This window comes from Pseudorca crassidens, chromosome 3 (assembly GCF_039906515.1).
Source record: "Pseudorca crassidens isolate mPseCra1 chromosome 3, mPseCra1.hap1, whole genome shotgun sequence".
NCBI lineage: Eukaryota > Metazoa > Chordata > Mammalia > Artiodactyla > Delphinidae > Pseudorca > Pseudorca crassidens.
The window spans coordinates 112,553,977-112,576,035 of NC_090298.1; the positions used below are offsets into that span (position 1 = coordinate 112,553,977).

The 22,059-nt window shown below is 51.0% G+C and overlaps 1 long non-coding RNA gene across 1 annotated transcript in view; it reads left to right on the forward strand.

The window, feature by feature from the left end:
- Window positions 1-13,112: 13,112 nt before the first annotated feature.
- Window positions 13,113-22,059, forward strand: part of LOC137221692 (uncharacterized) — a 133,056-nt gene continuing 124,109 nt past the window's right edge. The window contains exon 1 of the long non-coding RNA XR_010942114.1: window positions 13,113-13,297. This is a non-coding gene — a long non-coding RNA (uncharacterized lncRNA). The remainder of the gene's footprint in view (window positions 13,298-22,059) is intronic.

The following is a 22,059-nucleotide window of genomic DNA, read 5'->3' on the forward strand; positions in this document are numbered from 1 at the left end:
AGAATTGTCTTTCTAATGAGGCAACTGCACACCTTTTGCTTCTTGGAGCTGCTGTTTTGCTGTCTCCACTAGTCTCTTAGGGCTTTTCTTACTCAATTTTCAGTAGGTATTTTGTTTTTGTTTTTTCTCCTAAAAGAATCTTTGTAAAAACTGAGAGCAGTGCAAGGCAAGTATTTCTTGAACAAGACACAAAACTGCTAACCATACAAGAAGATAAATTGATAAATTAGACGACATTAAACATACAAACTTCTCTTCATCAAAAGACACCATTAGGAAAGTGAAAAGGCAGTCTATAGAATGGAAGAAGACATTTGCAAAACCTACGTCTGACAGATGACTTGCATCCAGAATATATAAATAACTTTTGCAAATTGGTAAGAAAAAGAAGATAGCTCACTAGGAAAATGTACAAAAGACCTGAAAAGGTACTTCAAAAAGAGGATATCCAAATGGCCAAAAAGCACATGAAGTAGTGTTCAGCTTCATTAGTCATCAAATAAATACAAATTAAAACCACAGTGAGATAACATCACATATACCAGAATGACTGCAGTGGAACAAAGAAACCCAGAAAATACCCAACTGTTGGCAAGGATATTGAATACCAGAAATCATATATACTCTGTATAACTGTGTCTATCAAGGTTAAACATACGCCTTCTTATGACCCAGCCTTTCCCTAGTAGGTGTATACCCAACAGAAATGCAAGCATACGAACCTTGAAAGACAGGTATTAGGATGTCTATAACAACACCATTTGTAACAGCTACAAACTGGAAACGACCACATTCCCATCAAGAGTAGGATGGGTAAATGAATTACGGTATAAATTCACACGGTAGAATACAATATATTGCAATGAAAATGAGAAACCTACTACTATTTGCAACAATATGGAATGGAGCTCGTGAACATAAAGCTGTACTTCAATACAAAGTTAAAACAGAAATAAAACCAAAAAACTAGGCCAAACAACCTAAAAACTGATGCTCAGATGGGAGGTATTCCTGTGGTTTTGTAATAATGAGATCCTCCACATTTAGAACAGGTTGGCAAGGACATCCAGAGCTAGTTGGGCCCCCAGCCCACTGAAGGGGCCAGCATGGCCACCTGGCCAGCCTCTGAGCCATGGCTCTAGGACACACGGTAGGGAAAAAACCGTGATAGGGTCACAAACTCAAAGCAAAGACAGAGTCTCCTCACCCACAGAGGTTATAGCTTTGAGAATTCCTTTGTTTTTAATCAATTTTTAGTTACTCAGGCAATATAGAAATATAATTTCCTTACAAAGTTAAAACATTACTGGTGATGCGATATCTTAGATTTGCTTTAAAACAATATGGGGTGGGGAGTGGCTGGGGGCCCATAGTTGAAACAAGATTGGTCATGGGCTGATGGTCATTGAGGCTGGGCAGTGGATACCTGGGACCTTGTGGTGGTGTTCTCTCCCTTTTTGTATATGCTTAAAATTTTTACTGTAAAATGCAAACACACAGCACATCATTACTGAAAAGGCTAAAGTCGCTATAGACCTCTAAGCTTCAGATACTGGTGTTCATCCCTCTCTTCCCCCATTCCCCAGCTCAGTTAACCACTGTTACCAGTTTGGGTTTTGTCTTAGGAGGAAACAGATGGCACATTCTAACTAGGATAATTTGAGGAGTTTTTTAATAGAGAGGCAATACATAAAGTCATGTGAGGGGAAGCCACAAAGCATCACGCAGCACCCCGGGGAAGTCTTTCTCACCTTTAGGCCCAAGAAACCAAACCTGGGGAGAAGAGAGTGGGGCACCTTGAAAGGAGCGGGACCTTTGGTTGAGGGCTGTGGCCAGTTTTGGAGACTCCATAGGTGGAAACTGGGAGCATAAATACTCCAGTCTCATTCTCCTCCATTCCTTTGACCTCGTGCTGGTGCTCAGCATTGGCTGGAAGGCAAGGCCACCCACTGATGGCATTCATTCAGGTCAGTCTCCCAGGGCACGGAGCAGGCTGGAGCACAGCGGAGAGGGGATCTGCAGGGGCACATGGAAGATATCTCATTGAGTGTGGATCTTGCCAGATGTTTTTTTTGTGAATTTGCATATATGTTTATCAATCCAGTGGTTTTGTTTTCATTGTTTTTTAATATCCTTGGGGTCATGTCCTGTCCAGGTGTTCTTTCCATGCCAGTACTTCAAGGTCAACCTCATTCTTCTTTGTGGCTGGAGTATTCCACAATGTGGACACAGTATAGTTTATCTCGCCCTTACCCCTTGACAACAATTGAAGTTGCTTCCTTCTTGAGAACTTGTCTTAACCCTGGAGACTCTCTTGCCGTCTTGGGAACATCTGGGAAATGGCCATATGTAATACGTTGTTTGTTCCCATGGAGTCTCATGGCTGGTTGAAGCCTTTTTGTGTTGTCGTATATACTTGAACTGTCCAAACAGTTCTGATTTTTTGGCTGCTGGGGAGAATGTCAGGTAAGGAGAGTCATGAGGACTGTATCAGGCGTTGGAAGACGGGTTTGAGTTCCAGGTTTGCCACAGCCTTGCTGTGTGACCTTGAGCAAGTTGCTTAACCTCTCTGACCCTCAGTTTTACCTCTATAAACTGCAGTTGATACTTATACCTGCTCCACCTGCCACCCCCTGCCCCCCACTCCCCATGGTAGTTGTAAAGGTGTTCGGAGACAAAGGGTGGGAAAGAGCTGGAAGTGGAAGCCAGTGACAGTTCCCTGTCAGGGGACAGGGCTTGTGCCCCTCTCCTCCAAGCTCCCCTCTGCAGTCAGGACAATGGGAGTGTTGCCGAGAGGTGTGCTGTTTCCCTGCACACAGCACGCCCGTGTCCTGACCCAGAGCCATGGCTCAGTCCACCCCAGACCAAGAATTGTCTGACGTTGTGCTTTTTGGTTGTTTATTTCTAAGGGGCTAAGTTGCTGTGGGATTTGTACTTCTTTTTCGTGGAAGACTGAGTGTCTCTTGGTATTGGAGTTTTCTTTCCATGGTTGGCGGACCAGTAGCTGATCCTTCCCTCTTCCTCTGGCTTCAGATCAGAGAGGCAGCATGAGACAATATCACCCCCCGACAAGGGCAGGATGGCAAGCTAGGGAATGGGTCTCCGTCTCGTACTTCTACCAAAGCCTCAAAACTTGCCTTCTGCAGAAAGCTTCTCTCACAATAAACCACAGCTGATGCTCCTCGAGTGCTCACTCTCTGCCTGGCACCATGCTAAGTGCTTTCCATATATTATCTCATTTAGTCCTCACAAGAACCCTAGGATCACTAGTCTTACTTACATTTTACAGAAGAGGAAACATAGGCTCAAAAAGTTTAAGACCCTTGCCCCAGGTCGTGCAGTTAGAAAGAGGCAGAGTTAGAATCCACACCCCGGTCCAGTCTCTCGGACAGCAGGGCCATGTCCTCGGCCACTGGGCTCTACTGCCTCCTGGTTCACCCTGCCATCCCTGAACTCTGTTGCACATTTCTTAGGGTTTCTGTGTGATTTGACCCACAATATTTCCGGCCCATGTGTGTGCCTGGCTCCCTAAAAAAATAGTGAATGTGTTCTCTGCTCTTTTTTCCCTCCCAGAGTAACTGGGACAGAGTTGTGTATGTAGTAGGAGCTCAGCGAATGCCAATTTCTTATGACAGTCCCACTGGGGGTGCTGTTGGCAGGCTCGGCATAGCAAAAAGCTATGTTGGCCCTTTATGGAAGTTATCAGGAAGATGAATAAGGCTTGAAATGCGAGACCCTGGCAGGGCTGACTCAGACCTCACAGAATGGCTTGCCTTGGCCTTTGAAGAGCTGAGAGCTATTTACATCCAGCTAACGGACCTTACTGGCTGTGAGCAGTCAAAGCCGCTGTATAACTGCTCTGGCCTAAGGCCACAGAGTGAGTGAGGACAGGAACAGGAAGAGACCCCTCTTCATCCTCATCCCGTCCCGGAGAAGCCCATGGGGAAGCAATGGCTCTGGTTTGGTGGGAAGCCACTGGCAGCAGGCCTGTGTGGGGTGGCAGAATCGTCCCTAGTTGGCAATGCGGTATGCTGAAGTCTTTCCCGGCACCGGCTGCTTTGCATAAATAAATGGCGGCCAGCTGTTAGTCCTCCTATCAGCGTGAACATCCATCACGGCTTGTTTCAAATACAAGGCTGGGAAGGAGAAGCTCAGACGCCCATGAAAGGCAAATGTTGGGATGATCACCCGGCCTGGTCTGGCACACATCGGCTTCGAGAAACTCACAAACTGGAAACACTGGCTGGGGTCTATCCCGGGGGCTGGGCACAGTGTCTCATGTTCTCTCTAGGTGTCCCCCACCCCACCCAGGGGCTGAGTTTTTTTCCAACGGGGGACACACAATGAGACCAGTCTCCTGTTGGGGACCTATCTGGTGGAGCCAACGCAGTGCTGATGGCTGCTTCCATCTTCTGGGTGTCCTTCCCCGTCTCCTGCCACCAGCCTTGACTCACAACAGACCTTGAGAACAGGTAGGCTGGGAAGGGAAAAGTCTCCTCCCGTTGGGCCCAGCCCCCAGCCTGCACATAGCGGTCACGGCCCAGTGGCCGTTTGAGGTGCCCTGGTGTGGGGCTTAGCTGGTAACACGGCAGAATGTCACCATCAGTCTATGGCGAGCTCTCCAGTGCCACTCTGTCCACCTGCTGCAGGCCCAGAACCCACCTTGGTAGTCTTGTCTGCCTCCAGCCGGGCTGTGTGAAGGAGGCAGGTGCCTGCCCTGCCTGTACCCCTCACCTCCTGCGACCAAGGATGCTGTCTCTCTCCTCATTCGTTTTAGATCATTCGTATTGCTTTTTTGTCTCTCTCTCTGGGAACTCATTCATTCACCTACCCATTCTAAAAATATTTATTTTGCATCTACAGTGTGCCAGGCACTGGGAAGACAGGGGTGAGCCAAGAGGTGGTCCCGACTTCCTGGAACTGACGTTTCATTGGAGGGGAGCATAGTCAGACAAAACACAAGAGACTAAAAAATAACAGCCTGTTGGGAAGAGTGCTGTTAAAGAAACAAAGGGTAGGTAGGGTAACAGGAGAGACCTAGTCTAGATGGAGTGGCTTTTCTGAAGAGGTGACTTTTTAGGCTGAGGCCTAAAGACTGAGAGGGAGTCTGCCAAGTGAAGAATAGGGCAAAGAGCATTCCAGAAGCGAGACTAGCATGTGCAAAGGGCCTGAGGTCGGGCAGAGCTTGGTTTCCTTGTGGAATTAAAAGACACCAAGGTGTCTGGAGTGTAGAGAGTTGAAGGCGAGCTAAGAACAACTCAGGGTGGCATCGCAGGCCCTGTGACAGTCTGGAGAGCAGAGGAGCTTAGCGGGCTCTGCTGAGGCAGGGAGGTTTAATGGGGGCAGGGGATGCGGGACACTGAGAATGTTGCTTTGGGTGGTTTGGGTACATTTGTTACATTTATCGGGAGCCCAGTGCTTGCCAGGTCTTGTGCTGAGTGCCGGGGCAGGTGAAATTTAGTTTGGACCGTCTCCTGGAAGCAAAGAGGACCCCACGTGGGTCTTTAATGTGGGGTGACGTGGTGAGATGGGAAACGGGGCAGCCACAGGGGTAGTGGTTTCAGTGGGTTCTCTGCAAAACGGCTTCCCAGAAACCAGCCCTCCACTTTCCACCTGCAGCCTGGGGCTCAGGCTCGTTTGGTCTCTCGCTGCAGATGTGTCCGGTGCCCCCCTCACAGTAGGTGCATGCCGCACCCAGACTCTGTGGGGTGTGAGCTGAGGAGGCCTGGTCCTTGGGAGGAGGAGGAGGTCTGCTCTAAGGCACAGAAAGCACAGAGGTTGCAGCCCGCGTTGCAGATGTAAAGGGGAAACAGCACTTGTTGCCCACCCTCTTTGCAGGCGGAGAAACTGAGTCCTGGGGAGAGAGTAAAGTTTCTTGACTAGCTGATAATTGTACTTTCCATTTAATGTTTGAAAAGTACTTAAAGAGATAGGTGCCTGGACTTGCACAGCTCAAATATCTACCGCTAGTGCCGTGAAGGCGCTCGGGTGTTCCTGAGAGCATCCAGCAGCGGTGTCCTGGAGAACCCTTGGCTTGTGTATCCCAGCTCCTTTATTCCTGAGGACAAATGGAGTCACCTCTGGCCACAGAGGCTCTGCACCCTCATGTTTCTGGAGGGGTCCTTCCTGTTCTTAGGTTCTTTGCTTTCCTTGCAGGTTTACATAAAGTGTTTATAGCTGTTACCCATACTAGCCTCTGCTTACCACCATGGAAAACACGGGCAGGACTTATTTTGCTTTAGGATTTGGGCTTTAAATGGAAGACACTAGTGTGTGCTGGGAAGGCTGTGGCCTCCAGAGTCATGCTGTGCGGGTTCTAGCTGTTTGATTTTGGAGGATTGACTTAACGTCCCTGAGCCTCGGGTCCAGCAGGGGAGAGGGGAGAGAGTCAGATGGCGATTCCTGCAGTGGTGACTACAGCTTGCTTGCCAGGTGCTTGTCATTAGGCACCTTCCACCCATAGCTCAGTGACGCTCCACCTTGAATGCAGCACAATCACTGGAGGGTCTGTGCAAGCAGGTTGCTGGGTCCCACCTCCAGAGGATCCCATCCAGGAGGACTAAGGTGGACATGAGAATCTGCATTTCTAACCAGTTCCAGGCTGCTGGTCCCAGGACCACACTTTGAGAATGCCTGTGTGAGTTAATTTAATTCAGTCATCACGACAATCCCCTCAACTTGGTATTATTGTTATTGTGACTTTGCTGATGACGAAATTAAGGATTAGAGACTGAAATAACTTGCCCAGGGTCACACAGCCACTGGGTGGAGAAGCTGGGATTCACATCCAGGTCTGGGCTACGCAAAGCCATTGTTCTCAGACTCTGCAGGAAGGATTGTGTGAGTCCCAGCAAGGTGCCTGCCTGTCAGGGATGAGGCCCTCAGTAAATGCTGGCTGCAGTCCCTTTACCCCTTTCGACACCAATGGGCCTTTATCCAAGATGATAGTTGACACCAAATGGTTTTCATTATTGTTTTGTGATACAGCAGAACCAAATTATACTCAGAAAACTTGGATGAGAAAATCCAAACTTGAAAGGATGAGTAGCTGGAGAGACGTTGATTCGCCAGACAGTCATAGGCCTCCAGGGCCAGCAGGGACTGGGGAGTCACCTGGTGTCCCTCACCTTCCCCAGCAAGGGGTTCCCAGCCCCGTGGGAGGGCTTCTGGGGCTGGGGAGCTTACTCCCTCCCCTGACACTGGGACAGGGAGAAATGGCTTCATTTTCAGAGGGCGGGGATTGGCCTGATGGAGCCAAGCCAGGCTAGCAGAGGGAAGTCACAGCCTCTGTCTTTCTGGGCCTCTTACCCAACTGGGGTAGAGGATCCCGTCCCTAGAGGATAAACTGTCTGCACCGTGAGCCCTTCAAGCCTGTGCAGACAGCATGGGCATGAACACGAAAGACTGAGTCCAGGGAAGCAGTGGGGACCTTAAAGCTGGACTTTATAGGAGGGGAGGGATTCCTGGCAGGAGCGAAGGTTCAGGGCGTGGAAATGCACATGGCACCCTCAAGGCTCATCATCTGGTTCTTCCAACACATCCCCTCCTCTCTCCCCCGTGATGTTTCCCCTATGGAAACTTTTTTCTACTCTGGTCAGACAGTGGGCAGCCTTGAATACCAAGCTGAGGCATTTGGGTTGTCTCTGTTGAGGTAAGGGAGCCAGGGGCTACAAGGTTCTAGAAGGAGGGAGACCCACCGCCCAGCCCATCTCAGCCTGAGCTTCAGCTGCCCTGGGGCCGTGTTGCCTTTCTTTTTGAATTCTCAGCTCAAACATTTCTGCAGACTTTCCATGGGAATCCTCTGGAAGCTGAATTAGCATGGAGACTTCAGCCAGGCAGTCCCTTCTTTGCCCCCACCTTCCTTTTTTTTTTTTTTTTTTTTTTTTTTGCTGGCAGAGCCGTTGTCCTGTTCCAGCTCCCCCAGCCTGGAGCAGGCGCTGCTTAAGCTGGTACCTTCATCTCGGTGAGCTCAACCCTAAAGTCTCTGGGTCTTAGCTGGATTAAGGGCCTAGGTTGTTGCTGAGGAGGAAGGAGGTACCTCCATAATTGCTGTTTAAATCTACCTAACAATAGCCACATGTGAAGCCAGATTTGAGGCTTATTATATATGAGCACCATTCTTCCCCCAAGCATGTCTGTGTTTGCATAGCTGGGCAGCACGGGGAAGGGGGAGGGAGAAGGTTGCAGGGTCGAAAGGGGGCTTCAGAGGCCCCGATGCTGAGAGAGAACGGCCCTTGGTTCAGCCAGGAAGACTGGTGACCAGAGTCGCCCAGCCCCGACCCGGGGAAGCTTCCTTCTGGGGCACTGGAACCCATCACCCACAGAGCTCCTCTGACTGTAAGCTCTGAAGTCCCAGCAGGAGCAGCTGCTTCAGAAAAGCTTGGTGGGGGCAGTGCGGAGGGACTCACCCCAGGGCACTGCTCCTTCCCTAGAGGGTCTTGTCCCTCTGCAGCAGCTGCCTGCCGTCTTGGGGTGACACAGAGGGAAGCGTGGGGTGCTGTGGAAGGGCTGGCCCGTCTGCAGCCATTTGGGGACAGGCGGGCATGTGCGTCTCAGCTTTTCCCTAGTGCCCCTTGCCCACCATATAGGGTGATGGGAAAGAAAAGTGTGTTTTTCAGGTGTGCCCCGCCGTTGGTTCCCGCTCTTTCCACTTGGGGGTGGAGGGCAAGCGGGGGGCTCAGTTTCCCTGCTCTGCGTTGTCAGGCCTGTGAGCGGACTGACTCACATGGTCTCATTCGGATCAGCTGCTGTTTTGGAGACATGTGCTGTGCACGTGTGTGTGTATCTTCATGACAGGGAACCGGGTCAGGGAAAGGCCTGGAGTGAGCATGGGGATGCCTATCGAGGGAGTGTGGTCCCCAGAAGGGTGCAGCTAGGTTCCTGTGCGACCCTCTGGTTTGGGTGCTGTGCTACCGCCTGAGGCTATGGGGACTCCCAAGCAAAGGTCCAGCAGCGCCAGGTGGCTCTAGGGCCCCGGAGGCAGGACAGCAGGTGCTGGCCAAGGCAGAGGCCAGTGAATGCTGGTGCACCGGGAGGGTGACCGTTCTGAGCCCCAGGGGCGGGGCAGACCTGGCTTCCCTTTGGAGTGTTCCTCTCCTGTCACTCATCAGACACGGTGGCTTCTTAGCCATGGAGAACAGAATTAAAATCCTGCAAAGACACGTCTTTCCAGGTGACGGATCCTTTGATTTGTGCTTTAAATTATAGATTTCAGCAACTTTGTCAACTATGTTACTAAAGTTGAATTTCTAGAATGGAATCTAAAGCGTCATAAAGACAAAGCACAAACAGGGAATACGTTTGTATCATACGATCGATACATGATCATATGTCATACAGATATAACATACAGATTCCTACAAATCAGTAGAAACTTCTTTCTTATGAGGCTGGGGAAGTAGGAACCCTTGTATAATGCTGGTGCACGTGGCCAGAGTGTTGCTGAAAGGCCCTTTGTCAAAATGTATTAAATACCTTTAAAATTCGCACAGAGCTTTATCTTTTGTCTCTTTCTACATGGTTCTGTTTCTTACAGATTTTTCTCCCTGTTTTTATTTTTTTCTGGTCAAGAACAGCAAATTTTCTTTCTGCGGGTCCAGTAGTATAATACATTTGTTATAACTTTTGTTATATTTATAATGCAGTTTGTATGGAAATGCTGTTACAGATCGTTTCTATCCTGTCCGTAGTCCATGTTAGTAATGTTTCTAAGAGTGCTTTAATAAAAGCGGGGATGGGGTTGAGGAGAAGGGAGAAGTATGGGCTTCGGTGATGGTCAAGGGTGCCAATCCCAGCAGTGTACCTTATTTCCTGTGTGGTTTCAGTTGGGTTACCTAACCTCTCTGAGCCTCAGTGTCTGCCTCTTTCACATGGGGTCCTGCTCACCAAGGGGCACTGTTGCGAGGATCAAATGAAGGAATAAGTGTAAAGCCCCTAGGCACTGCTTCTGCACGTGGGGAATGCTTGATGAATGGAGTGATCGTTACCAGGTGGACAGGGTTCATGTGACTAGCAATCACTTGGTCCCAGGGATCTTCGGTGGTTCCTCAGGTCCAATCCCCTGCGTCTTGGCAGGACTGTATTCCAGGCATCCTCAAGAGACTGCAATCCACCCCCATCTCAGAGAGCTCATGGGGAAGGAGAGCCCAGACTCCTGCTTACTAATGCATTCCAGGGTCACGCCCTAAGAGCCAGGTAGTCCTCCTGAGTGTCTACACTTAATCCCCACGGCCAGATTTGAAGCTTCTTTTTTTCTTGCTGTTCTCTTAGGGAAAAAAGACTGAAATTTTGCTTATGTAAGAAGGTGTCTGACTTCCGTGGCAAGCAGCTCTATCTTGCAATCTCCGTATGAAATCCCCTTGTAGGAAGGTTCAGGAGGAGGAAGTGGGAGGGGCCGTGGAGAGAGAGCTGTAATATCCTGGGGCTTGTCCCTGAGCAGCCCTTGGAAAGGAACCACATTGCTGTACATGCCCATGTCCTCCCTTGGGACTTGTGTATTCTCCTGCATTCACTGTATTTCCACATGGCTGTCTCAGAGGAATATAAGACTCACTCTGGGGCTTCCCTGGTGGCGCAGTGGTTGAGCGTCTGCCTGCCGATGCAGGGGACACGGGTTCGTGCCCTGGTCCGGGAAGATCCCACGTGCCGCGGAGTGGCTGGGCCCGTGAGCCATGGCCGCTGAGCCTGCGCGTCCAGAGCCTGTGCTCCGCAACGGGAGAGGCCACAACAGTGAGAGGCCCGCATACCGCAAAAAAAAAAAAAAAAAAAAAAAGACTCACTCTGACCCTTCTACCGCAGCACACCCACTCCTCCAGGCTCCCTCATCTCAGGGGATGTGTCTGTTCATCCACTCACACAGCTGGACACCTAGGAGGCACCCCTGACAGGTCCTCTCTCTAACCCCCCGGGGGATCCAGCCCTACGTCTTGTTAGTTTTATGTCCTGTAGCTCTTGAATCGCTCTTTTTCTGTCCACCCTCGCTGCTGCCACTCTAGTCCATCTGCCTTTGTCTCTCACCTGGACAGCTGCCGCTGCACCCTAGCTGCCCTCCCACTCTCACCTGGCCCTCCTGAGTCCTTTCTCCACTCAGCACCCAGAGCCATCTCTGCAAAACACCCTTGCACCCACCTGCTTAAGCCATCCAGCGGTGTCCCATTGTCCTTTGCATAAAGACAGAATTCCTTTGGGTGCCCCATGAGCCCTTGTCTGTGGTCGTGCTGCCCCTTGCTCTCTGCCCCTCATCTACTTTGGCCACCTCTCCCAGTTCCTCAAACATACCATGTTCCCTCCTACCCCAGGGCCCTGACACATGGTCTTGCCTCTTCCCGGACCACTTTCTACCCTACCCATGTTTGCCTGGTTAACTGTCACTTAACCCTTAGATGTCGACTTAACAGTTACTTCCGGAAAAGCCTTCCCTGACCCTCAGGCCAGCTCAGGTGCCTTTATTAAAAGCTCTCCTAGACCGGAGCTCCTCTCCTATAGAGTTCCTAGCTGAGTTTACAGTTGGGCATTCACGAGCGTGGCTATCTGGCGTCTGTCTTGACGTGCCACCACATCATAAGCTCCAGGAGCACAGGATTCTTGTTGGTTTAGTTCCCTGTTTCATCCTGTGCCTAGCATCATGCCTGGCTCTCGGTAGGGACTCCATCCACCCCGTGGGATGAGTGCTTATCTCTGAAGTTCAACAAGGACCAGAGCTTTCCCAGCCTGCCATTTCGGGATTGTCTTAGAGCCCAGGCCTGCTTTCCCTGGCATCCTTTCCGTGGTCGTGCTCCCTTTACTACCCAGATCGTTTTTGTGGACAGGTTTGGTGTTTCGACCAGACAGGAGTTGTTCATCAGGTGCTTTGCACAGGATTGTTGTCAAGTCCTGACCTATGAGGACCTTTGTGCTTCTGAATGGCTGGTGCACTCAGAGTCTTTGTGGATGGGATTATACCCCAATGCAAGTAGAAGGGCTCTCGTTGTTTGTAAGAACCCTGGGGTGGAAAAAAAACAATCCTTCGGTAAAGCAAATAATTACCAGCTAATTGGTCCCTTTCGTGACTGCAGTTTGCTGTATGTACTGAGAGCTTTATGAGCTACCTGCTAGAGAAATGAGTGGCGTTAGCTGGCTAGAAGGTCTTTGTGGGAGTAGGGCCCAAGGACCCTGGTGGTCATGGTGTCTTCTCAGTTAACTGGCTCCACCTCCAAGTCTCAGAAGTGACGTCAAAGGTATTCAGTGGTTCCCACAAATAAATTGTTACTGTGTACAAACTCCCCAGTGAGTTGAAGAGCGAATTCTCTTTCTGTATCCGCCCCAGTCTCCCATCTCAGATGCATAACACCCTCTGGCAGCTCCAGTGTCTCAGTATTGGTGGGTAAAAAATGCCAACCTGAAAGGCAGGTGGTCTGGTGGGCAGGTTGGCCTGGGTCTCGTCCTGGCTTGTCACTGGCTGTCTGTGTAAGCTGCAGCGTCCCTTCATCTGTTTGACCTCAGTCTCCGCCTGCCTGATGCATTACTTACGTGTGTTGTGCTCACTCTAAGAAAATGGGTTAGAGGTGCTTTGAAAAGTCTACTTTATTCAAATCCAGGGAACTCTGAGGATTGAAATAGACCAGTTGGCAAATTCTGGTTTTCCAGTGTGAAGATTTTTTTTTTTTTAATTTTATTTATTTATGGCTGCGTTGGGTCTTCGTTTCTGTGCGAGGGCTTTCTCTAGTTGCGGCGAGCGGGGGCCACTCTTCATCGCGGGGCGCGGGCCTCTCACTATCGCGGCCTCTCTTGTTGCGGAGCACAGGCTCCAGACGCGCAGGCTCAGTAGTTGTGGCTCACGGGCCTAGTCGCTCCGCGGCATGTGGGATCCTCCCAGACCAGGGCTCGAACCCGTGTCCCCTGCATTAGCAGGCAGATTCTCAACCACTGCGCCACCAGGGAAGCCCCAGTGTGAAGATTTTTTAAAGCTTGATCTTCTATTCTCATGCGTGACCTTCTTGCATGAGCTCATCTACTTTCCTGTGCCTCAGTTTCCCCATCTGTGAAACAAGATGGGTTGATTCTGGGTTGGCAAATAAGAGAACTAAATGTTGTCCCCCTCTGTCCTCCCACAGTTAAGGCAGACATCGCTAATGAAGTCCGAGAACGCAGTCCTTCTGAGCAGAGCGCCACAGCCAGCCAGCCAGGGCTACTCTATCCAGGCTGACATCTCCAGCGAAGCTGTTTGCCAGTCGTGGAGAGCAAATCGTTGCAAATCAATCGTGAGGTGCCTAAGGGAGAATCAAGGCCCAGGGAGGTTGACTTGCCGAAGACTTGGGGGGTAAGTGCATCTATGAACTTACAGCCAGCTTTGGGATGGTGTTTTGGGTGGGTTCTTATGTTTGGAACATACTGAACAGGTCCGACTCAGGGCCAAGATGGGCCCTTCGTGTGTTTCAAAGGCATCACTTTTTTCTTCTGCCCGCCTCGCAGGAGGCCTTTGACTTTGTCATCTCCCGGAGGTCTCTGTGTGAGTTCCTTTGTCTGGCTGCCTCCCCTCTCGGGTGACCATGGCAGAGACCCCAACAGGGATTCTGCTTGTCCCTGTGGAAGCAGATCCGTGGCCATGTCCCTCCCTGAGGCCTGGGGCTGAGCACGCTGCTTGGAACACGTATTTGGGGCCAGGAGCCCCCGGAGGTACCATCCTTTCTTTAGAAGCAAGCTCGTTTCCCATCTCAGAGGTGCCCCAGGCAGCGGAGTGAGGACGGAGAGTTATTCTGTGGGGAGGGGAGGGGCCTGGGGAGTCTGTGCTGCAACAGGAAGCTTAGGTGAGTGGCTCAGAGCTCTCCCGCCCTCTCTCCCCGCTCCTTCCAGTGTTGGGTCCTGTGCAGGCACGTGGCCGGGGAAGGAAGGGCGGGCGTGCCAAATGGGGCCTGAGCTGAATTCAGGTGTGGGGTGGTGAGCGGGCAGTGCGATGTTTGGCATGGGCTCCCGAGGGCAGCAGGCCCGGTTGAGACACCAGCTCTGTATCGTGGGTGGGGTGGGGACTGGACTTAGGGGCAGAGGCCTGCTTGCTGGGGGCCAGAACAGGGTGGGTGGAAGTACCACGGGAGAGGCGAAGGTCCTCTCTGGTCTCTGGACCTTTCTCATCCCTTTCTCTAATTTTATTCTTTCCATTTTGCTTAAGAAATCGATGTAATGAAGACGTTATGTGGCCCAGTAGGCCAGACCCCAAGTGTGACCTCCAAACCCCAGATCCAGATAACCCTCCCCCACTGCTCAGGCATGTCCCAACGGCCAGGTACCCCTGCTTGTGAATTCTGGGCGTCTCACACAGGCCCTTTCCTCCGACCTGGTTATGCCGTTTAACAAATTCATTTGGGGGCGAGCTCGGAGATGAGCTTCAGAGGAGAGAAAGAATTGTCTTTTCTTCTTAACTGTCCCCGGGACGCCTCGAGCAGGCTTGGAGGATTCTCACTAATCTAATCCCTGTCAGAAAAGGAAAGATAAAACAATTCAGGCTTTAGAAGTCAAATCCCCTTCCTGCACTCACACTACGTCTATCTCTCTCCCGTACCATTTTTCCTCCTCTGTGATGAAGCCGAGGTTCAGCTTCTCTGTAAGGGTTTCAGTGGATAAGGATTTCATATTTCACTCTTCCATTTTTCATATTTAAATTTGCTTTACTCTCCGATTTGACTTTCCAATGACCCTTGAAGAATTGGCATATTTTAAGGAGGGGGAAGAGATCTCATTATAGGAAATGAGAAAAATGGGGCAGAGTTTTAAAACTTTTAATGACTAAAACACAGTGTTCCAAGTCGGTATTGCACTGGGGTTGAAGTCACCGTTTGGTTACAAGTCTTTAGGTCTAAACGGGGTTGATGACATCTGTTTAATTTTAGATGTCTGGAATACATTCTGAAAATAATGAAATCCAAATGTATGACCAAATTAGAGAACAATTTTATCTGCGACAAAGAAGTTTTTAAAACAAGAGCAAACATCTCGACCAAACAAAACTTTAAAAGACCTATCAAACCTTTGGTCATCTTGCCTCGACTTTTCCCAGTGGGTCTCCATGGTTGAGAGAAATTTGTGTGTGAACCAGACGTTATTATGTAATTTTATACCCATTTTCCTGTCCTTTCTCTGGGCGTGAGCTCTGCTCTGTGCTGTCAGCCATGGAGAGACCATATTTAGGGAAGAGAGGACCGTTTGCAGCAAAGCTTCATTGACGAAGCAAAGGGTACTTGTCACAAATACTTGGGGGGCCACTCGTCAGCTGTTATGTAATAAGCTCAATAGCTTGGGCAGGGCCCCAGGGAAAACTACAAAGTGCAAAGGCCGTGTTTATGCGGCAGGGGGCTACCCCGGGCATCGGGAGAGAGAAGGAGTACTTCTGACTCTCACACGCCTGGTGTCACCGGGGTAAGTCCCCGACCCTTTCTGGGCCTGGCTTTTTCCATTTGTATGAGGAGCTCAGGGATTCTGGGAGGCTTATTGGAGTTGGCCTCTCTCCAGGAAGGTTGTATTGTGGTGAGGGTCCCCTACGACTGGGATGTGCACTGAACAATTCCTCCCACCCTCCCTAAAAGCCCAGCATCTAGTATGACGTGGAGGTTCTGTGTGGGTCTCTTTGTTGTCCTCATCCCCGGGAGTCCTATGAGGGTGGTGTTGGCTGACCAACATTCTGTGGAGTCCACTCCATGCTGCCAGGGGATCCAGCGTCTGGCCATCTCCTCCATCCTGGGCGAGGCTTTCAGTTAAAGACAAGAAGTAAATTATGGTCAGAGTTTTGCCTGATATCTTAAAACATTTGCTTGCTTGGCAAGGTAATTCTGCCCTTCCTGGGTGTTTGCACCTTCCAAATATTTGTAGACTCTTACCTCCATGCCTTGTCCCACCCCTCCAATGTCAGCTCAGGTCTCTCCCTGAGAAGCAGCCCCTTCTCTGTTGAGTTCCCCCCAGTCCCCTTGCCCAAGGCCATCTGGCCAGGTCAGCTTCCTGAACCATAGTCCCATGTACCATTGTCTGTGCATTTCCCACATGGGTTAGGCTTGTCTGCTGGACATCTCAGAGGTGGAAGAAGGCTTCCCAAGGGCTTGCCCTTGACCGGTGACCACAGGCATAGCTGGAAATGGGGGGTACCTGCCTGTGCTGCCCAGGCTCAAGTGCCTGGCGTAAAGCTTGGGCTTGGTGACGCTTCCGAGCCAGACTGGCCTCTGCAGAAATGAACAGGTGGAGGTGCTGGCTGCTACGGATAGGTGACAGATGGATGGACAATGCTGAGGTGAGCCCGGGCCCGCCCAGAACTCTGGGGTCTGTACACTTTGTCCATCGGCCGCTTCCTTGCACTCTCTGGCCCATTCTCAGGACTCTGTTTTGCGGCTGATGCCCCAACTAGTTGGGAGGCGTCATTAGCTGTGCTCTTGGCGGTGGTGGAGGATGACCTGATGGTGGTGATATTTGGCAGGTATATTTGGGTACATTGGTGGGGATTCCAGAGGCTCCATCGTCCAGGAACGTGGACTCTTACCTCAAAGACAGTGGGCTGAGGTCAACAAGATGAGAGGCGTAGGAGCGGGGGACAGAGTGACACCTCCAACAGCAGGTAGTTGGTGAGGAGCTGTGGGTCTCTAGGGACCTGGAGTGGGGGTTTGGTTGAGGTGTGAGAGGTGGTGGGTGGAGAGCAGAGAGCACTGGCGTGGGAGGCGACACGGCCCCCACCTCTGATGCTCCGTGTGACCTTGGGCCAGCCAGAAACCCTGCTGGGCCTCGGTTCAAAATCTGTGAGATGTGAAGGCTGGTACCAGCCTGATAGGCTCATGGTGAAGCCCACATCACAAAACGGAATCGAAAACAACTGTAAAGATGGCATTTTGTGGAGTCTAGACAAGAATGAGGAATGTGAATTTTTGTTGGTACTAATAGAGATGCCAAAGGAGTATTGATGATAATAAGTCCATCCCTATTTTTTTTTTTTTTTAAGCCACTCAGGACAGAGGGTTTGAAAGAACAAGGAAACAGGAGTCAGATTATTGGATTTCCAGGTTTCTTGTCCCTCACTCTCTGTGTGGCCCCGGGGCCGAGTTCTACATGTCTTTGGGTATTAATGTCCCTGTGTGCATGGAGGGGCCTGTAGTCCTCACTCTCTTTTCCTCCCTGGGCTGCTTAGAGGCTGAGGTGTGGGCAGGGTGCTGGCGATGTGAGCAAGTGCTCTTGCGGCCTGGAGACACCATGGGTTGGGCTGGTGTTGACGGCGTAGGTTGCTGGGAAGGGCATTCAGGCCAGGACGTCTCGGTGCAACTCCGAGGACCAACGCATACCCTGTGGATTAGCCTGAGCTGGACGTTTCCCTGTGGCCCAGGAAACGAGGCTGCAGAGCTCGGTCCCTACATTTTTGTCTGGCAGTGAGGGGCTGAGTGGACCATAAGTTTGTCGGTGTGGCCGTCATTAGAACTCAGCCCTTGCAGGTATTAAGTGTGACTTAATGTTTTAACTACGGCACAATAAGTTTGCAGCATCAGGGCTGTGTCTAGCTACCTGGTAGACTGAAGGCATACAGAGGCACAGTCACATTCAGCCAGATACATATCAGAAGGGACTCCTGGGCACCAGGCTTGGTGCTGGGCTTTTACAACTTTTTAATTTTTTAACAGCTTTCGTTTTAATAGAGCAGTTTTAGGTTCACAGCAAAATTGAGGGGGAGGTAAAGAGAGTTTCATTTACTCCCCCGACCACAGTAGCACATGTGTTATCACTGATTAACCTGCGTTGACACATCATGATCACCCAGAGTCTGTAGTTTATGTCGGGGTCCACTCTTATTGCTGTACCTTGTATGGGTTTGGAGAAACGTTTAATGATATGTATCTACCATGATGGTATCAGACAGAGTCGTTTCACTGCCTTAAAGATCCTCTGTGCTCCCCCTGTTCATCCCTCCCTTCCCCCACCCCCTGGCAACGACTGATCTTTTCACTGTCTTCAGAGAGGTGAAGAGACCTGCTCAGGTCCCTCGGCCATAAGTGGGGAGCCAGGATTTGAGCCCTGGCTGTCTTCCTGCAGAGCTGGTGCTCCAGAGCGCAGGGCTGCCTCCTCGGCATTTCGCCCTCAGGCCAGGGCAGGCGTGGCCCAGGGCAGCCTGGGCAGTGGGGAGGTGGGAGTGGTGGCTGAGGCTCTGGGGGGTAAAGACAGCCACTGTGATTCCCACTCCCCTTCGCCCCCACCCCTGAGCTCTGACATAATCAGGACACTGATCTTCAACATGTGGACAGTGGGCCTTGTGAGAAAGGCCAGGGTGTTGGGGGAGGTTGGGTGGGTGACAGGAGGAGGGCTGAAGAGATGGGATGACACAGTCACTCACGTCATGGTGACTGAGCATCAAGGCTGAGCCAGGTTCTGTGCTGGATGCTGGGGGCACAGCAGAAAGCATGACAGATGAGGTCCCTGTCTCCTGGGGCTCCCACTCTGGTGAGAGACACAGGTAGCACACATATATTAATGACCAAGGAAATTGTCGGGGGTGACAAGTATACCGTAAAGCATTAAAAATGGTTGATGTGAGGGGCATCTCTTTTAAACTGGGTGGTCAGGGACGGCTTCCCCAAGGAGGTGACAGTTTGGCTGAGATCTGCATGACAAGGGATCAGCTGTGAGAATATCAGGGGAAAGCATTACAGGCAGATGAAACTGCAAGTGCAAAGGCCCTGGGGTTGAACAAGACTGGTGTGTTGAAGATGCAGAATGGACAGTACAGCTGGATGTAAGAATCCAGAAGGGAGTGCTAAAGGATGATGTGGGTGAGATAGGGTTCAGATCCTATGCGGCTGTGTGGGGCAGTGTCTAGAAGTTTGGATATGATTCCAAGTACAGTGGGAAGCTAGAGTGGTGGTGGTGGTGATGACTTGATTGGATTTATGTTTTAAAAAGATCCCTTTGACCACTGAATGGACAGTGGATTGTAGGGAGCAGAGGTGAAGATGGGAGGTCAGTTAGGCTAGTGCAGGAGTCCGGGTGCAAAATGGTGATGGCGTAGACTGGCGGGGCACGGTGAGGCTGGAGAGACGTGGGTGGCTCCAGGTATGTGCTGGGGGTATAGTCGAGAGGATTTTCTGATGGATTGGCACTCCGTCCACAGAGTTGCTCAAGCCAAGAGTTACACCTAACTTCCCTCTTTGCCTCAGCCCCACAGCCGTTTGCTGAGGTGAGGGAGGAGCAGAGGAAGAACAGGTTTGGGGGAGTGGGAATCAGTACAGTTTGGGACCTGTTAAGTTTGAGAGGCCTCTTAGACATATAAGCGATGACATCGAGTTTGCCGTCAGGCGTGTGGCGCTGAGGGGAGGGGCGGGGCTGGACATGGACATTTTGGCATCATGGGTGTAGAATTCAGCGCCACAGGACTGGATGAGCTGGTGGGTGGAGAGAGAGAAGAGAAGGGGCTCAGAGACTAGGGACAGGGCAGTCGTGGATGCGGGAGGCACCAGCCAGGGCGATGGGGAAGGTACAGCCAGACGGGTGGGAGGGAAAGGCTGCTGAGGGTGGCCTTCGACCACCCGAGCTGTTGGTGACCTGGTGAGAGCCAGTCCACCGGGGAGCTGTGGGAGGAGACAGCTCTATCCGATTCCCCCCCAGCTCTCGAGGTGTTTTGCCATAAAATGGGCAGCAGTGAAACGGGGTGGCACCTTGAGAGGGATGTGGGGGTCCAGGCAGGGTTTTCTGAGACATAGGAAAAAATAGAGCACATTTGTATGCTGATGTGAAAGATGCAGGAGGAAGCAGAAGTTTAATGATCCCGAGAGAGGGGCCATCGGCAGGAGCAATGTCTTTGGGAGGGTTCAGGAGGTGCGACTTGGTGTTGAAGGCAGGAGCTGGCCTTGAATAGGAGCAGGGATGCTTTCTTCATGCCCAGTCGCTGGAGGGAAGGCAGGGAGGAGGGTGGATTCGGTGGAAGGATCCCTATGGTTCTGTGACCCCTAGATGTCTGTCCCCAGACCAGACCTCTCTCCCGATCCTTCTGCCTTATCTGACTCCTAAGGTCTCCAGCCACGTGCCTCTGAGCATACTCGTCCTTTCTTACCTTTGCGCCCCATTTTATCCACTTCCACTGTCTTCTGTGCTTCAGCCCGTTCTTCCCCAGCCTACCTCTTAGACGCTTCCTCCAGGGAGTCTTCCCAGATTACCTCAGCTGCTGGGGCCCTGATGATCCAGAACCTAGACAGACCCCTGGTTACTAGGCCTCCAGGACCAGTGGGAGGGATGCTGCGTTGTCAGATCTCTTGTGCCATTGTCCTTAAGTCCTCTGTGGCTAGGGAGCACGCCGTTACTTTGTGGAGTGAGAGAGGAGAAATTGAGGGCTTGAGTCCTGAGGTCTCACTGACCTGGGTTCAAGTCAGAGGTACCTTACTGGTTCTCTGACCTCTGGCAGCTTTTTTTTTAGCCTCTCTGAGCCTTGGTTTCCTCATCTGTAAAATAAGGTTAATAACAGGACTTATCTCGCTGGCGTTTGGTGAGGGTTAAATGAGATAATGCACATAAAACTGTGCCTGGCGTGTTACCGACACTCAATTAATATCATCATGATCATCGTCATTCATATATTATTTTTCCCTACCATTTCTTCAGTGGGACCTTAGGGAAGTCACCTGACCTTTCCATGCTTCAGTTTCTTTATCTGAAAACCAGGGATCCTAGCGGCACCCTCCTGAGAGGGCTGCTGTGTTTAATGAGGTGAAGTGTGCAAAGAGTTGAATACAAGAGTTGGCACGTAGTAGGTGTTTAAGAAGAGGGACTTGCTGCTGGTGATGATGCTGGCAGTGATGATGATGATCACTGTGCCTTCCTGTTTCCCGGGACTGTGCAGCTGGTTGCCTGGGCGGGTTGGTGGGGGGTCCCTCCAGCTCTGCCAGGCATTGGCAAAGGTGCCCCCCACCTCACCCTGCTCCTCCCAGGCTCAGCTCTTCACGTGTTCCTTCTTACACTTTCCCACGAACCCATTCATCTCTGGCTGTAAGGTTACAAGGCTTTGAAAATGGATTTTAAAAATTATACTCTTCTGTCCCTTTACATTTCAGTTTAAATCCGCCTAGTGCCTTAATGAAACTCAGGCTATTTTGGGCCTCTTGGAGAAGTGAGGCTGACAGTGCCTTCTGAAATTTATATAAAAACATAGGAATGCACATGGACCCAAATATATACTTGTATAATTAAGAATAAAAATCATAATCCCCTAAGCGGACTGTGTTAGTGAGCATCAGGTTTAATAGGGGATTAGGAGGAGGAAGTAAAGTTGCCCAAGGGGTACACGGAGAGACTTCAAACACCTCTCAGAAAACAAACTAACGCGGTATTCAGAAATCATTTTCCAAGGGCGGCAGAGGGGTTCCTCGGGCTTCCCTGCTTTCTTTCGAAATGTATTTTTAACACTTGTATAAATAGTTTGCGCCTGTGGCACGGGGCTTCCTGTGCTCCCTTCATTAGCTGGCGTCTCTGGAAGAAGAATCCGGCTCATTATCTGGGCATTTGGACCTTCCTGGCGGCGCCTGTTGCTGCTGGGCCCGGCCTGGGACCACTCTTTTCTCTTTCCTATTGCCTGGTGGGGTGGAACCCATTGGTGTGTGCCTCGGCCTGTTTCCACATCTACCCACTCAAGCCTGGCTCCTGGTAGGTGGCCTCAATTCCTAGAGAACGGGACTCCTCAGGCAGAGGGCGGTGGCCTGGAGGTTGGAGGCTGGACATACCTCAGGCTTATCTGAGAAGCTGGCAGAATTGGCCTTCAGCGCCCAGTCTCCTCTGGCCCCTTGGTTTGTTTCCCGTTCCCCTCTCCTCGCGCATCTGCAGTGGAATTCCTGGCCTCTGCAGGTACAGAGTTTCCCATCACTGGAGGTATTCAAGCAGTGTCCGGGCCTAGGTTTTGAGGGGAGCTGTGCCCACCTGTGGAGTGGACCTGAATGGGCATTAAAGTTCCTCGTAAACCTGAGATTCTGTGATTTACGCTTTACAAATGGAGTCTGAGCTGGGCCATGCTGAACGTTTACAGTCACGAGGATCCCTGTGATAGAAGATGCAACACCTGGCTCCAGTCACCATCAGTGACCGCTG